This window comes from Gopherus evgoodei, chromosome 11 (genome assembly GCF_007399415.2).
Source record: "Gopherus evgoodei ecotype Sinaloan lineage chromosome 11, rGopEvg1_v1.p, whole genome shotgun sequence".
Classification (NCBI taxonomy): domain Eukaryota; kingdom Metazoa; phylum Chordata; order Testudines; family Testudinidae; genus Gopherus; species Gopherus evgoodei.
Genome location: NC_044332.1, coordinates 10710571 through 10726687, shown reverse-complemented (window position 1 = coordinate 10726687; position 16117 = coordinate 10710571). Strand labels below are relative to the sequence as shown.

The 16117-nt window shown below is 49.4% G+C and overlaps 2 non-coding genes across 2 annotated transcripts; both read left to right on the top strand.

The window, feature by feature from the left end:
* The first annotated feature begins 323 nt into the window (after positions 1-323).
* Positions 324-396, top strand: TRNAF-GAA. Its single transcript has one exon. It is a non-coding gene; the product is annotated as a tRNA-Phe (tRNA).
* A 15025-nt stretch (positions 397-15421) lies between these two features.
* On the top strand, positions 15422-15614 carry LOC115660092. Its single transcript, XR_004002740.1, has one exon. It is a non-coding gene; the product is annotated as a U2 spliceosomal RNA (small nuclear RNA).
* Positions 15615-16117: the final 503 nt, after the last annotated feature.

Here is a 16117-nt window from a genome sequence, read left to right as displayed (position 1 = left end):
GGGGAAGCAGAAGCCCCACTTCCCTCCCTAAATGACACCCAGTGGAGGAATCCAGGACAACAGGGTGGGGGGGCAAATGGTGACCAGACTCTCATTGCCAGGGTCTAGTCTAGGTCAGGGTCCAGCTCATTTTCTCCCCGTGCCACTGGCTCCCAGTCACCTTCTGCCACCAGGTCAACCCGGGAACTCAGGCAGGAACGGGATGAGGAAGTAAGTCAAGCTGAGCAAGGCAGGGGCCGCTCCCAATGACGTTCTTTTTGTGTGCAACTGCTGCAAAAACATCCAGACAGAGAAGCGGGAGGCCAAAACATTACTAAAGAGCTTCTAAAGTAGCTCAGTTGGGAGAGCATTAAACTGAAAATCTAAAGGTTCCTGGTTCAATCCCAGGTTTTAGTAGGCCCTTTCATCCCTCTTTGCACAATGATGGCTTGCTCTCTGGGTGCATAATAGTGTCTGCACCCATGGTGAATCTCTGATCTTGGGCTCTGCAGTAGGAAAAGATAGTGTGGGCTTCTGCATCTGGTTGGCCCACCTGACCTTTAAGGATGAGAGCTGTCTTTCCCAACATGGCAGGAAGTGAGCGAGGTAGGGTAACCCTCAGGAATGGTGGCACAGGGCTGCAGGGCAATTACAGGTAGGAACAGCTGAGAAAGGGCAGTACCAGGGAAGATGGCAGGGATTTGGGGGCCCAGGAGGAGGTGTTTGATGTTCAGTGCCTTAGAGCAGTTGGACTTGGACACGGTGGGTGTTCAGGAAATACACATTCATGAGTTTAGGGTAGATTGATAGGCAGAGGGTGATTGGAAGAAGGGCCTGTCTCTTTGGTCTTCCAGGCCAGGGAAGAATGATGGGGTTGAAGTCTTGTTCTTCACATTCGCAGTGCAAGTACAGAAGGTGCTGGAGCTCTGACCAGGGAGGACGTTACTGGTGGGCTTTGTGCTCTGTGGCACTGGTTAGGGCTATATTAGTGTGTATGGTCCTCAATTAAGAAATGGAAGGAACTGGTTCCCTTCCTCTGGATTGTTTGTTGTTGATGTTTTCCCAACTGTCAGAGGAAACATTTTTACAATGAGCACTACCTGGCACAGGTCTGTAGTGAGGTCAGCTTAGAGCCGCAGAGGGGGTACATCTTTCTGCAGGGACAGGCCAGGAGTCGCACTGACTGGATTGACGTGAAGGAGAGCACATCTACAGCCTAGTGCAGGGTGGTGCCAATGGACAGTTCGGATGACACAGCTCTCACCATGTGCTCAATGTGGGCAATTCCCTGACCAGGGGCAGCGTTATGTATTTTGCCGCCCTAAGCAGAGTCAGTTTGCACCTCTGGCTCTTACTATGAAGGTTGAAGTTACAATTCCCTGTTTGGGTGCACAATCTGCTTAAGCCCCCACCCAGCAATCAGGGGAAACTAACCTTGGCCACAGGGTGCCTCTAAGAGGTGATACTTTCTCCACTCACAACCCCTGAGTGTAGAAAAGAAACTAAGAAAAAGGAGGAAAATCACCTTGTGTTAACTTGGGAAAACACCACAATCAGGATTCATAACACAACACTATGAGCAAAACACCAACCCACAGTGCGCTGGGCAGTGGCCTTTTACCTCGGGCTCTTAAATCCAGACACCAAAAGCTCTTTGGATGTGTCCCTCCCTTCACTGCACCTCACCCACAGCTGCTGTCCTGGGTCAATGAAAACGCAGAGTTCACCTCTCACCTCCCAGGGGGAAAGCCCCTTTCTCCCTCCGCTGTCTGGCCACGTTGCCAGCCACTTGCCATTCCCCCCTGGCACCGCTCTGCTGGCCCCTCTCTGCTCTGGGACGTCTTGTGGTCCCACCAGGAGCGGAACAGGCTCCCTAAAAGCAGGGCTGCCCAGAGGATTCGGGGGTCTGCTGGAGCAAAGCGGGGGAGCAGACATAAAAAAGGCGCCACTGACTGCGGTGCTTGTACTCACTGGGCGGCACTTCGAGTCTTCGGTGGCAGCGGGTCCTTCACTCACACTGTGTCTTGGGCAGCGCTGAAGGACCTGCCGCTGAAGTGCCGCTGAAGACCCGGAGCAAGTGAAGGGCCCGCTGTGCTGCCAAAGACCCAGACTGTTGCTGGGTGAGCAAAATGTAAAAAGGGGCCTTTAGCCAGGGAAGGGATTCTCGGCCAGGGCTTGTGGGGCAGCTGCAGGGCCCGGGGCCTGGGGCAAATTGCCCCACTTGCCCCCTCCCGGGCAGCCCTGCCTAAAAGTAGTGGCCACCAGAGCCCGAACAGTAGCCCCATCCCTGCCACTCGAGGCCACGCCCCTGCCCCCCCTTCTCCGCAAGGTCCCGCTGCTATGCTGCCTCTTCCCCCCAAGACTCCACCTCCCACTCACTGCTCTCCGCTCCCTCCCCACTCTCACTTGCCCTTATGGTCATTACAAAGCAGTAAGGCAGAGCCTCCCATTTTGAAAAGTCCTGGGGTGTTGTTCCGCCCTGTTCAGGCACCCCTGGGGCCCTGCACTTCACACAGCTCTCCCTGATTTCAGCTGTTAGTGAGGGAGCCTCACTGCTAGCACAGACTGGGCAGTTTCTTGCATGAGAGGACGCTGTCCCAGAGCAGGACTAATGCTCAGACCTGGTGATCAGTGATTTCAGATCTGTTGGTCTGCAGCAAGACTCTGCATTGAGTCTCAGTCAGCTCTGCTATTACACAGGGAAGAACAAAAGGGTCAAATGGTGCCTGGAACCCTTAAGAAGAATCCACCCCACCGAGTACCAACACTTGTCGTTACCTGTTCTCAACCCCACTGAGAATGTTTTGGGGTCACTCCTCGCCCTTATCAACCTAGGGGTCTTGGAGAATAACAGCTAACAGGTGCTCCAGTGGCACAACTGGCTAGTGCACAGCACTTATAGGATAGTGCTGAAAGGAGCTATACTGAGGCTGTGAATTCAAACCTCAGCTGGAGCACTAGCTTTCATTAACCAAGGGGTGTCACCCCCTCATTTGTCCTGTGGAAGGTAGAAGCCAGCCCAGGGGACACTGAGGAGGGGAGGAGACAAAAATGCCCCTTTCAACTATTACTTCCTCTCCAAAGCACAGGTTAGAATCTACAATCCTTTCCCCTGTGCCAGGATCCCTCCCCTGGCGTCTGTACTATTGACAAAGACTAAGCGACAGGGATAAAACACTCAAATCCTGCCTGGTGCGGGGAGCCAGGTTTGCTCTTCAGATTCTGTCGATGGTACATTTCCAGGCCTGGGAATGTCTCACAACATTATTTAATGGGAAGCTGCCTGCAGAACAGTGACACTGCACAGAGCTCCTGTGGAGGAGGGGTGGGAATTAGTAACATTTTGAGGATCATTTGGGAAATGAGCCTTTGCTGACAAGGTTCGTCTCTGTTCATATTTCGCCTTCAGGCGTTATGTTGAGGGATCTTTAGTATATTTTTGTGAGGTTAATAACTATCTCCTCAACTTTATTTACTCAACTTAAAAATTTGTGTCACCTGATTTTTGCATTTCCCTGTGAAAATACAACTGACACGTGTGGCTTTCTACAGGGGGTCATGATGTTAAAGTTGGGGAATTCAGGCTCTGTACTTCTGGGAGGGGGTTTTGCTTTTTTACAGCAGACTCACTGCCAGGCAGCCTGGGCTGTTAGCTGCACCCACTGTCCTTGCCAGGGGCCCCTGCTGAACCCTGGGCGGCTGCACTGCCGTGCTGGGGTGACTCTGCGGGGGGAGAAGCTGCTGTGCAGCAATGTAGAGCAGGTGCAGGAAGGAGCCCGGGTCACTATTCACATTCTGAACTGCACAATTTTTCATATTTGGGAATGTCCAAGAACAATTCTAGGGGAAGGTGAATGCAGAGCAGTGACACTGGAGGCGTCCAGACCTCCAATGGGGGCAGCATGGAAATTAATAATGGGAAGATCATTTGCAAAACTTCACTTGTCTTCACTGACAAGATTTGTCTCTGGTCTTATTTCACATTGTGGTGTTATTTAGAGGAATCAGGATATATTTTTACTATATTAATTAAACACTTAATTTTATTTAATAAAGCCAAAAACTTAGTGTCACTTATTTTTTTCTCTGTCCTAGCAAGAGTGAATTGAATTTTGTGACTTTCTGAAAGTGCAGAGAGATTAAATGTGGGGAATTCAGTCTCTGTGTTGGCGGGCTGATGTTTTCCTCTCACAGATCAGTGCCTGCATTGAAATACCAAGAGGAATCTAAGGGCTGGTGTACGCTGGGCACTGAACTGGAGGAGCGACATTTCTCAGGGTGTGAACACCCCTTCCAAACCCATAGAGTTAAGGTGACCTAAGCCCTGATTAGATAGTGTTAAATAAAAGGAAGAATTGTTCTGCCCATGTAGCTATTACAGGGATGGGAAAACCCCACCAGTCACTGTCTACTCCAGAGTGCTATAGCAGTGCCACAGCAGTGTTTGAAGTGTAGACAGAGTGAAACTAGATCTGGCTCCAGTTCACACTGTGGATGCTCAGGCACATAAAGTATGTCTACACTAGAGGATTATTCCGATTTTACAGAAACCAATTTTTGGAAACAGATTGTGTAAAGTTGAGGACCTGCCACCGAAAGGCCACCAAAGACCTGGAGTGAGTGAAGGACCCATCACTGAAGTGCCACTGAAGACCCAAGCCGCTGCCGGGTGAGTAAAAACTAAAAAGTTAGGCTCTCTTCTTTAAGGCGTGGGGCCCTTATAGATGCAGGCATGGGGCCCTCTTAGGTGCAGGGCCAAATTTGGAGGAATCGGGGGAATTGGCCTAAAGCCAGCACTGGATGGGACCCCTGGCCTGGTGACTCCCTCATTACACTGCCTGGCCTGTCAGTCCAGCTAACTTGGAGGTTTGGCCTCTCCCCATTGCCCCTGGGGACTGTCAGTCTCAGGGGCCTGATTTCCCACTGACCCTTCCCACCTCTATTGGAACTGGGAACTAGCCAACCAAAAATCCCACTAAGTTTTAGTAAAGGGCTAACAGTCCCTTACATAAGCTAGCCCCGTGAGGGTCACTGATGGCCAGAGAAGGCAGCACAAGCTGGTCCCATGGTGTAATGGGCAACACTTGGGACACTGAATCCTGCAATCTGAGTTCAGCTCTCAGTGGGACCTTGTGTTAGCTTGTGGTAAAGCCCTGGAGCTCACAGTGCTCAACTTCCCTGTCTCCAGTTGTACAAGAGTGAGTCTTTTCCCTCCTGCTGGGTGACTCATCCACTGGAGCCAGGTCTTTGGCCGTGATGGCCACAATGGGTTGGGGCTCTAAAACTTGCCACCCTGGTTGCTGATTCCTGCAGTTTGACCTGGTGGTTAGGATTCTCGGTGCTTCACCTGGTGCCCACAAGTTTGGTCCTTGTGCTTCCTGCCATACTTTTCCTCTGGCCCATACAACAAAATGAAGAAAGGAGTGCCAGGGCTGGGATTAATAGTCAGGGCTTGGCAGGAGAGAGGAAGAGCCCCAGGCTGGAGCCCCTCACACCTTCCCTTCTCCGGGCACATAGAGCAGAGGCAGCCCAGCTCTGTCTGCTGGATACCTCGGCAGAGTAGGTGAGTTCATGTAAATATAGTCTGGTCCCAAAGCCTCCCCTAACCCTGGTCATCAGTAGCTGTCAGGGGAGAGCTCATTCACACCTCACTTACAAATCATCATTTGAAATTCTAAGGTTGGCCAACATTGCTGAAGCCAATGCACCGACATTGTCAGCAAACACAACAGCTGGGTGAGGAAACCCGGCTTTGTCCAGACTTTCCAAACCTATTTTACTTTCTCAGGTACAAGTAGTTTTCATACCTTGTATCTGCTTTTAAACTTCAATTTCCATTCAAATTTGCAACCAGTGACAACATTGGCAGAGCTGCTTGTAACTACCTGACCACTGGGGGGGTGTTGGGGAAATTCGGAGGAGGGGTGCACAGCCGCCTGGCTGGGGGGGGGGGGTACAGGGAATGCCCAGTTTCACTGAATTGAGTCTCCTACTGCAGCCCCTCAGTAAGTACATCAGAGAGGAGCTGCAGTGTCTAGGCAGTGGGATGCCTGTGCCTTTAAGAGCCCAGCCCCAGGAAGCCCATGCTGAGAGGTGCTGCCTGTGGGAGAGCAAATAGAAAAGCCCCTTTGCTCCCCCCCCCCCCATTTGCAAACACTGGAGTCTCAGACCCCTGAGGTAACTGTTACCCCTCTGCCCCTCCCTGTGCCGGGTTTAACCCTCTGGCAGTGCCTCCCCCTGGGCTTAACTCTGGCTCCTTCCCCCGTCCCTGATTTTGCCCTTCAGGCCCTCTCCTAACTCTGCCTCCAGCTGCTTGACCCTGCCCGACCAACCCATTTCCACCCCATACTCAGACCCTGGCCACCCCCTCCTCTGATTTGCTCCCCTTTGCCCCTTTTTAATACCTGTAAAAAGTAGGGGGGGCTGGCTCCCATTCCTGGCGGAGGGGAGCTGGGCACCTGGCCCCTGCCTTTCCAATGCTCAAAGTGCCCCCCATGATCTTGCAGATGTTTGCCAAGTGCTGCAGGGTCACCTGCAGTGGGGAGAGAGAATCGGTTAGGGGGTGATGTAGCCAAGGACGCCTCACCCAACATTGAGATGCAGCCACCTCTGGGGTGGGTTGCAGAAGTCAGCAAATGAATTTGCAACAGGAAACGCACTGAAAGGACTGAAGCAGCTGCAGGAGGTGGAGAAAAAGCAGGAGCCCTGGATCCCAGCCCTGCCCCTCCCCCACTCTACCTCCTAACCTCCACTCTCCTCCCAGAGTTGGGGGGAGAACCCAAGAGTCTTGATCCCCAGCCTTGCCCACCCCCCTATTTCAATATGGCTCCATCCAATAGCTGCCCCCTCAAATTGCAGGGCAGCACCACAGGGCACACCAGGGACCTGCCTGTTTGCACAGGATGGGCGATGCCAGTGCCCCAAGGTGGTGAGACGATGTTAAGGGAGAAGAAGGCAGCAGACAGCCTCCATGACAGAGAAAGAAGTTCTAGGGTGTGCCATGCTGCAAGGAGTGAGGGAGGTTGGCAGGGAATGGAAGGATCTTCCCTCACAGCAGGTGCGTCTGTCTCCCCCACCCCCCACAATTCCTTCCCAGCCCTACCCCGACCGAGGCTAATCCCGGCCCAGCTACCAGGGTTAAATTTGGCCTGGAGTCCCCAGCTGCTGGTGGAGGGGTGTGGGGCTGGGGAGCATGAGCCTTTACACCCCTTTCCCCAGACAGTTGAATGGGAACTGACCAAAGGAGCCCGCAGCACTGCTGCCTAGAGGAAACTGAGGCACCAGCCAGTGACAGACACATCATGGCTCTCCTCATCCTCATCCTCTTTTCCATATACAACCTGGCGAGGGGAAGGGGGGTAAACTCAGGGAAGTTGCACAGTTAACCTGTGGGACACCTTGCCAGAGGATGTCGTGAAGGCCAAGACTATAACAGGGTTCAGAAAAGAACTAGATATGATTATGGTGGATAGATCCACCAAGGTCTATTAGCCAGGGTGGGCAGGGATGGTGTCTATAGCCTTTGTTTGCCAGAAGCTGGGAATGGGTGGCAGGGGATGGATCACTTGATGATTCCCTGCTCTGTTCATTCCCTCTGGTGCACCTGGCACTGGCCACTGTCAGAAGACAGGAGGATACTGGGCTAGATGGACTTTGCCTCTGAACCAGTCTGGCCGTTCTGATGTCTCCCTTGGAGCAGCAGTGACACCCAGTGGGCAGTCACAGTAATGCCCAGAAGGTGTTTTCCTTGGCGCAGCAGTGACACCTCATGGTAATTCAGGGTAATGCACAGAAAGTGTTTCCCTTGATACAGCAGTGACACCCAGTGGCCAGGTGGCGTAATGTACACAGTGTGTCTGCTTTCTAGGAGCAGTGACACCCACGGAGCAGTCACGGTAATGCACAGAGCGTGTTTCTCACCAATCTGGGTAATGCACAGAGCATGTTTCCCATGGAGCAGCAGTGACACCCAGTGACCAGCAGGGGTGGCATCAGACTCTTCTCGTTTGGTGGGGGACTGAGGTGGGCTAGACAAAAAACATTGGGGGGGCTATGCCCCCCATCACCTGGCCCCACCCTTCACGGGGGACATGCCTCCCATGCCTCTGCTCCTTCTCAGTTAAAGGCCAGGCTCATCTCCTCTCCCCCAGGCCAGGGTTTACAGCAATACAACCTTTATTAAAATAAAATAGTAAACAGGGTTTACTCTAAATAATCTAAATCTGTCCAAATTTTAGTATTAATTCCAAAGTTCTTAAAGATCCCATTAACAACCAAAACCTAAATGAAAAATTGAAACCAAAAACAATGCTTAATTTAAAATCCAAACATTAAGGAAAGCTTTGTTTTTTAAAAATAAAAACTAACAAATGCCATAAATTAATAATTTCAACATTTTATCAAAAAGGTGTGCTACAGCAGGATGATAAAATAACATCAAATAAATAAGCCTGACCACTAAAAAGGAATTGAATCCTTGAATACTGGCCAAATCTGTATAAAATATGCAGAACTATTTCAAAACTGGTGTTGCAGGTCAGCCATTCGAATCCAGAAAATGTCAATTAAAAGCTCCATTCCAACTAAAAAAAAACAGAACAACCCAATAAACCAGAACGGTCACAGCCTGAAACAAACCTACACAGAAGCAAAATTAAACCTGTGCCAACGTTGGAACAAACGATGTAAATGTCTAAGTCTAACTTCTTGTTTCTTGCTAGAGGAAAGTGTTTTGCATCCCAGTAACCAGGCTGTCACTGCAGCTTTCCTTTCACTAAATAAGATTTTTACCAAATATAAATTGCCCTCAAATTTCTCTAAGAGAAAATGAAATTGTATCTTTGCACTAATATCCCAAGTGTGCAAGTCCATCCCCTCAGAGCAGCCCCACACCCTGAGCCCGGGGAGAATCCCAACTGGTTTGTGCATTTGTAACCCTGAGGCCTGAAGCTGATGAGAGAAAGGGAACTGAGCTATCTTAGTGCTTTCTGATACCACCCGCTGGGAGCACAGGGAATTGACTGAGCAACGTCCTGGCTAATTTTCACCTTGTTCTCCGCCAGCAGGCTCCACCGGAGAGCTCGGGAGTGACTTGACCATGGCAGCGCCCTATTTACATATTAAAAGCCGGCATTTTGGGGCCATTGGGGGTGAAATGTGAGTACTTTTGGGGTTGGGACCCACATGAGAAGATGTGGAAAAACTGGAGAGAGTCCAGCGGCGGGCAATACAAATGATTAGGAGGCTGGGGCACATGACTTACGAGAACCTACAGGCCATATCCTGTATGTTAAGCTAAGGCAAAGTGAGCATATCTATATTGTGACCTTTTACTCAGAAAGCAAAGCTGACCTGTATCTTGTTACTTAAATAGATAAGTACCCACACCTGTCTAAGACCTTTACCTAGACCAATCGACAGTGGAGAATGGCATAGGGTTTTTTTTCAGTATTATACCCACAGACTTAACAGGTACACCACAGGGGAACTTATGTGCATATGTACGTCATCAACACGCACAAACATACTAGCCTGTGAAGTAAGTGAATCCTAATGTTTTGTGGGTGAGGAATGAAATTTGGGCATAAGAGGAAGGATTTCCGGCCCTTGTGCCCTATAAAAGAGGTAACCCACCTCGCTAGAGCACTTCACTCTATCATTCTGACTTACTTCCTCCACTCTCTCTCTATCTACTAGCAGTAGGCTGTACTTGTTCTTGAACTTTAAGTTTCAAGGGAACTATGCTAAGCTCCATTTCCCTAAGTTTTTATTCTTTCTTTATTAGGTTTTGATTTTAAGTTTAGCACAGTCAAGTAAACCCTAAGTAACATTAGCTTTTTCTAAGCACTGCATCTTTCACTCAAGAATTGAGAAACCTGAACTGCAAGGCTGGTCCTGTGTCTCTTACCACCAGGTTATCAAGGAAGGGTGTGAGTACATTAACCAAAACTTTGTTGCATATAATGCCATATGTATCTTTTGAATAGCAGTAATGCAACTGTAACGTTGTAACTCAATTAAATTAAATAAAATGTAAGCTAATAAATTAAATTTTCATCATATTATCCAAATTAATATTATTAGTACACCCTAAATCAGGCTACATGGGACAGAGAGTTGGGGTGCAGGGGCATGAGGGCACTGGCCCTGGGGGTGCAGGCTCTAGGGTGGGGTTAGAATGAGAGGCTCAGGGTACAGTAGAGGGCTGAGGGTTAGGGCAGAGAATTGGGCTGTCAGGCCTCTGGCATGAGACTAGGAAAAAGAGAATTGAGGTGAAAGAAAGAGATTAAGCTAGAGCAGGAAGTGGTGGGGGAGAGAAAAGTTTGAGCTATAGAGGGGAAGAAAAAACTCTCCCTACCCCCCTTTCATCAGGGTATCTAAAAACTACATGAGAGACATCTCTGCCCCACTGCGACAGCAACTCTGGTGGGCCTAGGCTGAAGGAGGCACTTCTCTTCTCAGCAGCTCTAGTTAGGATGGGCTATAGACATCTTGCCTCCACAGATTTGGTACTCCTGGCCTGGGACATGGGAGGGGCTCCTCTCCTCTCCTCTCCATTTGGGACATGGCGGGATGAGAGATGTGACAGGGCTTTACGGGAAATCATTATTTGTCTGATTCATGTGCCAGTCTTAGTCCTTGCTGACCCAAACAAACCGTTTCCCCTGCATGCTGATGCCAGTTTGGAGGGTCTGGGAGCAGTCCCGTACCAGGAAGTGGAAGGCAAATGTGAATCTGTAGCCTTTGCCAGCTGAGGACTGTCTGATAGCGAAACTCATTATCCAATCCACCAGCTGCAGTTCTTGGCCTTGAAATGGGCCATCACTGAGAAATTTGGAGACTACTTGTCTGGTGCTCAGTTTCAGGTATGGACAGAGAACAATCCACTGACTTATGTGTTAACAAGGGCTAAGCTGGATGCTACAGGGCAGAGATGGGTGGCTACTTTTGCTAGCCATAACTTCAGCATTCAATACCAATGAGTTGGTATAATAGGGAGTGTGATTTACCAGGAGCACCAATTCTTGGCTAGGGGGAGAATGTAAGCAGGATCAGAATGAACTCTACCCTGACAGCTGTTGGTGATGTGTTGTAAAGGCCTTTTGTTGCTGATGTGCATGGTCACACCCACCCCGCATTGCATGATGGGGGTGCTTGTCCAAATGGTCATTTTGACTGCTGTGAGATCCCCAATCTCTTTCTTATTAGGGCAGGAGTAATAAAGTGTAGTTATCCTGGTGATATGAATCAAGGACAGTAGAACGGTCCTTAGCAGTTCATGCTTTTGGAAGTCACCTGAACCTACATATATCTCATTAGGCAAGGGACATGGGTTCCAAAGCACAGTAAATTAAGAGAGGTTGAAAATAAATATTTATATTTAGCACTATGGCTTTCTTTTGAAGTTGCTAGATGCAGATTTTATGGTTTTCTTTTCTCTAGTTTAAAAATAGAGTTCTTTATAATTCTATTACAAATTCAGTTCTATGCTACAGATCTAAAATCACTAATCCTTAGGTATGAATTTTAGATGTAGACTGGTGGGTTCTGATCTCACTTACACACTGAAAGTTGTAAGTAGCTTCACAGTTGGATAAAATGTTCTTTTCCACTCTGACTGCAAGGAAATTTTGTAGGTTGGACTCAGGGACACCAGGTGGAGGGCCAGGACTTTTGTGGCACATGTCCCACCTCTGCAACCAACATTTGCTACCTCACTCCATAATGTCACACGCAGAGCAACCTTTTACCTCTCAGAACCAGAATATACTACAGAAGAGATCTAATGGCATAAGCTTAAGATGAGGGACTGCAGCACTAACAGCAATTCTAAGAGATTCAAAAATGCCTCTGTTTTTGTACACCAGGAATGGCAGAAAGGAAATCAGCTAGAACAATCACAGACAGGCAAATATCCATTCTTACCTCCCACATGATTTTGGCATTTGGAACCCATACCCCTTAATGGTGAGTACTTTTCAGGCAAGGGTGAAGCTGAAGGCTTAACTGAAAACAGTTTAAGAAGCGCTCCCGTCTCTGGCACTCAGCTATCCAGCTCCCAATGGGGTCCAAACCCCAAATAGTTCCCTTTTACCCTGTATAAGCTGTAAAATCCTGTGACCAGGCAGCTGCCTAGCAGACTGTGCATCTGCCTGCCAGCGCGAGAGTGCGTAAGGCACTAATCTGGATAGTGGTGGCTGGGTAGCAGTGGCCATGAAGAACCAGCAGAGTGGTGCAGCAGAAGTGTGCTAGGCCCATAACCCAGAGGTTAATGGATCAAAATGATCCTCCACTATGCATGTGCTGGTTTCTTTTTCCTCAGGGCCTTCCAGCAAGGCAGTGACCAGCAGAGCACCAAGAGCCTAGGCCATGAGGCTGCCTGGGCTGAAGGCAAGAGTCAGGCCTAGCCCTGGCGAGGGCCTCCTGTCCCGGAATGAGGCTGCAGTGTTTCCTGGTCCCCTTTTCCCACCCACGTTGGCAGGCAGTGGCTGCTGCGGGAGAACACGAGGGAGGCTCTTGGGACGTCAGGCAGTGCTGTGTGTGTGGCTGTCAGGGGAAAGAGCCAAGGCTCCCGACTCGACCTGCCATTGACTCGCGTGGCTCTGCGCCCTGTCAGCTAGGGCAGGCCAGGCTGCGGACGTGACTCAGGCTTGGGCAGCATGGCCGTGCTTTCCTGACGAGGCATGAGGCAGGCCAAGAGCTTTGCAGGCCTACAGGGAAGTGGGAGGGAGGCATCTTTGAGCCGACGTGTCTCGTCCACTTCTCCCTTGCCGCTTGGGCAGAGGCGGGAAGGGAGTGAAATGTTCCCGGCTGAAAGTTTTTGTGCTCAGCCTTGAGGATTAAGCCTGAGCCTCTGGAACAGCTGTTGGGAGATGGGTTTCTGAATGGCATCCAGCCCGGTCTTTGGGCCACCAGCTGAAAGCACTGAGGCCAAGAGGCAGCAGAATGGGACCTTTGAGGCTCCCTGCAGGCCTCAGGAAAGCAAGGAAGTAGCACAGGCTTATTACTGTCCCTGGGTGGGCTTGAACCACCATCCTTTCAGTTAAGAGCCAAGCGTGCTGACCCATTGCACCACACAGATACAGACAGGTCAGGCTGTATGGAGCACAACAGTCAGGAATCAGCTCAGGGTACGGTCTTGCATATGCATGCAGGGGTTGGACAAGCAACAGCAAGGAACTGGACTGGTGTGGAGTGAAAGTTCTGTGGGAAGGAACCAAAAAGAGCACTGGGGCTGCGGTACAGCACTTGCATACACTTTCTTTGGCCTGTTTTGCTAGAAGAGTTAGCAGGGTGAGATTGTTAGTCACAGGTCAGTGGGTGAGTTTATGCAAATTCTGGACTCTGGGACCAGAGCTAGGGTGGGAGAAGCACCACTTTTGTGGTACATGCACCTTCTCTGCAACCAACCTTTGTTACCTCATTCCATAACAGCACACACAGAGCAACCTTTTACCTTTCAGCACCAAAGTATACTGTGGAAGAAATCTAATGGTATAAGCTTAAGATGAGGAACTTCAGTACTAACAACAATTCTAAGACATTCAAAAATACTTCTCTCCTTAAGCGCAGGCAGGCAGTCATCCATTTCAACTTCCCACAAGCTTTTGGTGTTTGGAACCCATACCCCTTAATGGTGAGTCCTTTCCAGGCAACGGTCAAGCTTTCAGGCCTCAAATGTCAGGTACAGTTACTCTGTCCTTGATCCAAAATAAACAGGAAAAGATACTTGATTACTCCTGCCCCAATAACAGAGACTCTGGATCCCACAGCAGCTGAAATGACCATTTGGACAAGCACTCCCATCATGCAATCTGGGGTGGGTGTAACCATGCAAATGACATCAGCCCCAAAAGGCCTTTACAACAGATCACCAACAGATGGCAGGGCAGAGTTCAAACTGATCCTGCTAAAACTAGATTGTGGCAAAGATTAAAAAACACTGAATGTTAAAACTCACCAAATGCAGGTCAATCCATCCTCATCGTCTTACCCGCTTCTTAAACTCCACACCTGAACGTAGCCCTCACATGGACAACATACCCTCCTAACTCAGTGTCTGTACATTAACCTTTTACCCCCAGTCGGGGCTATTGCAGATTATGTATTCCTTACGCCACCCAATCTTCAACCGAACTTCGCACCCCCTGGGTAATCTGTGCATTGTTCCCTGATCACCAGAAACTTCTGCGCCTAAAAGCTGTACCGTACACTTTTTTCTTCTTTGAACATCATCTTAATAAAATGTTGACATTTGTTCGAGATCGCAGCTCCTGTTCCGTTGCAAGGCGTGTGCGTTTGCTCCAGGTTTTAGTCTGCTAATACAGCGGGGGCAGGGTGGGGGGCGATTGAGCCAGAGGCGCTTGCCTGCTGCAGACACGGATCCAAGGCTGAACCTCGTCCCCCACAAGCTGAAGGCTTAACTGAAAACAGTTTAAGAAGTGCTCCCGTCTCCGGCAATCAGCTACCCAGCTCCCAATGGGGTCCAAACCCCAAATAGATCCCTTTTACCCTGTATAAGCTGTAAAATCCTGTGACCAGGGCAGCTGCCTAGCAGCCTGTGCATCTGCCTGCCAGCGCAAGCTCAAAAGGCACTAATCTGGATAGTGGCGGCTGGGTGGAATAGAGGGAAGAGCCAGCAGAGTGGTGCAGTGGAAGCATGTTGGGCCAGTAACCTAGAGGTCAATGAATCAAAGCCATTCTCTGCTATGTGAGCACTTGTCTCTTTTTCCCTCTGGGCCTTCAAGCAATCAAAACCCTCAGCTTGCCGGCCCAGCTCTGTCTGCCATGCGCCTGGGCTGCAGCAGGATTGTCTCAGGAGAGCAGCTCCCACCTGTTATCTCTTGTAGTGGAAAGAAAGTAGAATTGTGGCTGGACTTTTGCTATTCCTGTTCAGGGAGTCAGTGGCTGTGAGGCAGGGGAAGTGTCTCTTCTGCATTGATGCTGCAATTTTTTGTTGTGCCCTTTCTCCCCCCCTTCAAGGCAGGCAGGCAGGCTTGGTGGCTTGAGGAGGTGGGTCAAGCCTGGTTTCTTTTGGCAGACACCTGGTTGAGAACTGGTGCTGTACGGTCTTGTCTTAACTGACCAGCCCTAATGTCGTCTCGTCTCATACTTTGGAAGCCTGCTATTTACCCCTTTCCGTTGCAAAAACTGACTATTTAGTCCTACTCTTTCTTTCCAAGCTGCTAATCAGTTACTGATCCATGAGAGGGCCTGAGCCACCCAGAGTAGCTTGTGACTGCAAATGGCAGCCTCCGGGCAGACTGTTAAGAAGCAGGGCACAAGCCCCAAATTGGTTGTGTGTTCTAGACTTACATTTCACCAAGTGTCAGATTAGGGATGATGTCCCTTTTATGACTTTTTAAACCAAACTTGCAATTTTTGCATCATTTAAGCGTTCTATGCAGAGGACTAGAAATGTTTTTATTAACCTGTATGTTAGATCATTTTAACATTGGCTGGAATCAAAATGTTAAATTAGTTCTTATCACTTTAATAACTGATACTTCCTATATCTCAGGACTAGCTATTAAACTGATTTTTGGACTAGGGAGATGGAATAGCAGCTTCCTTCATCCATTGCACACATCACCCTGTTATTGTGGCACTGAACCCCCAGGAGCGGTGGACCTCCCTATGGGGAGAATATCATGGTTGAAGAGCAGCGAAGAAAAGTGGTGTTGTCTATGTTCCCGTTTGGTTTGTACTGAGTATGGTTTTGAGTCGTTTGTAACTCTTTTGTCAGTTATTAGTAACATCTTATTATTAGACCTCTGAGTTGAAAGGTTGTTCTTGCAGATTTTACTTTGTCATTGTTTGTAGGTCAAACAGCTGCTTTCTTAGGCCTGGTCTACACTACGTGTTTAAACCAAATTTAGCAGCATTAAACCGAGTTAACCCTGCACCCATCCACACAATGAAGCCCTTTATATCGATATAAAGGGCTCTTTAAACCGATTTCTGTACTCCTCCCCGACGAGGGGAGTAGCGCGGAAATCGGTATTGCCATGTCGGATTAGGTTAGTGTGGCCGCAATTCGACAGTATTGGCCTCCGGGCGGTATCCCACAGTTCACCCTTGTGACCGCTCTGGAAACCAATCTGAACTCGGATGCACTGGCCAGGTAGACAGGAAAAGC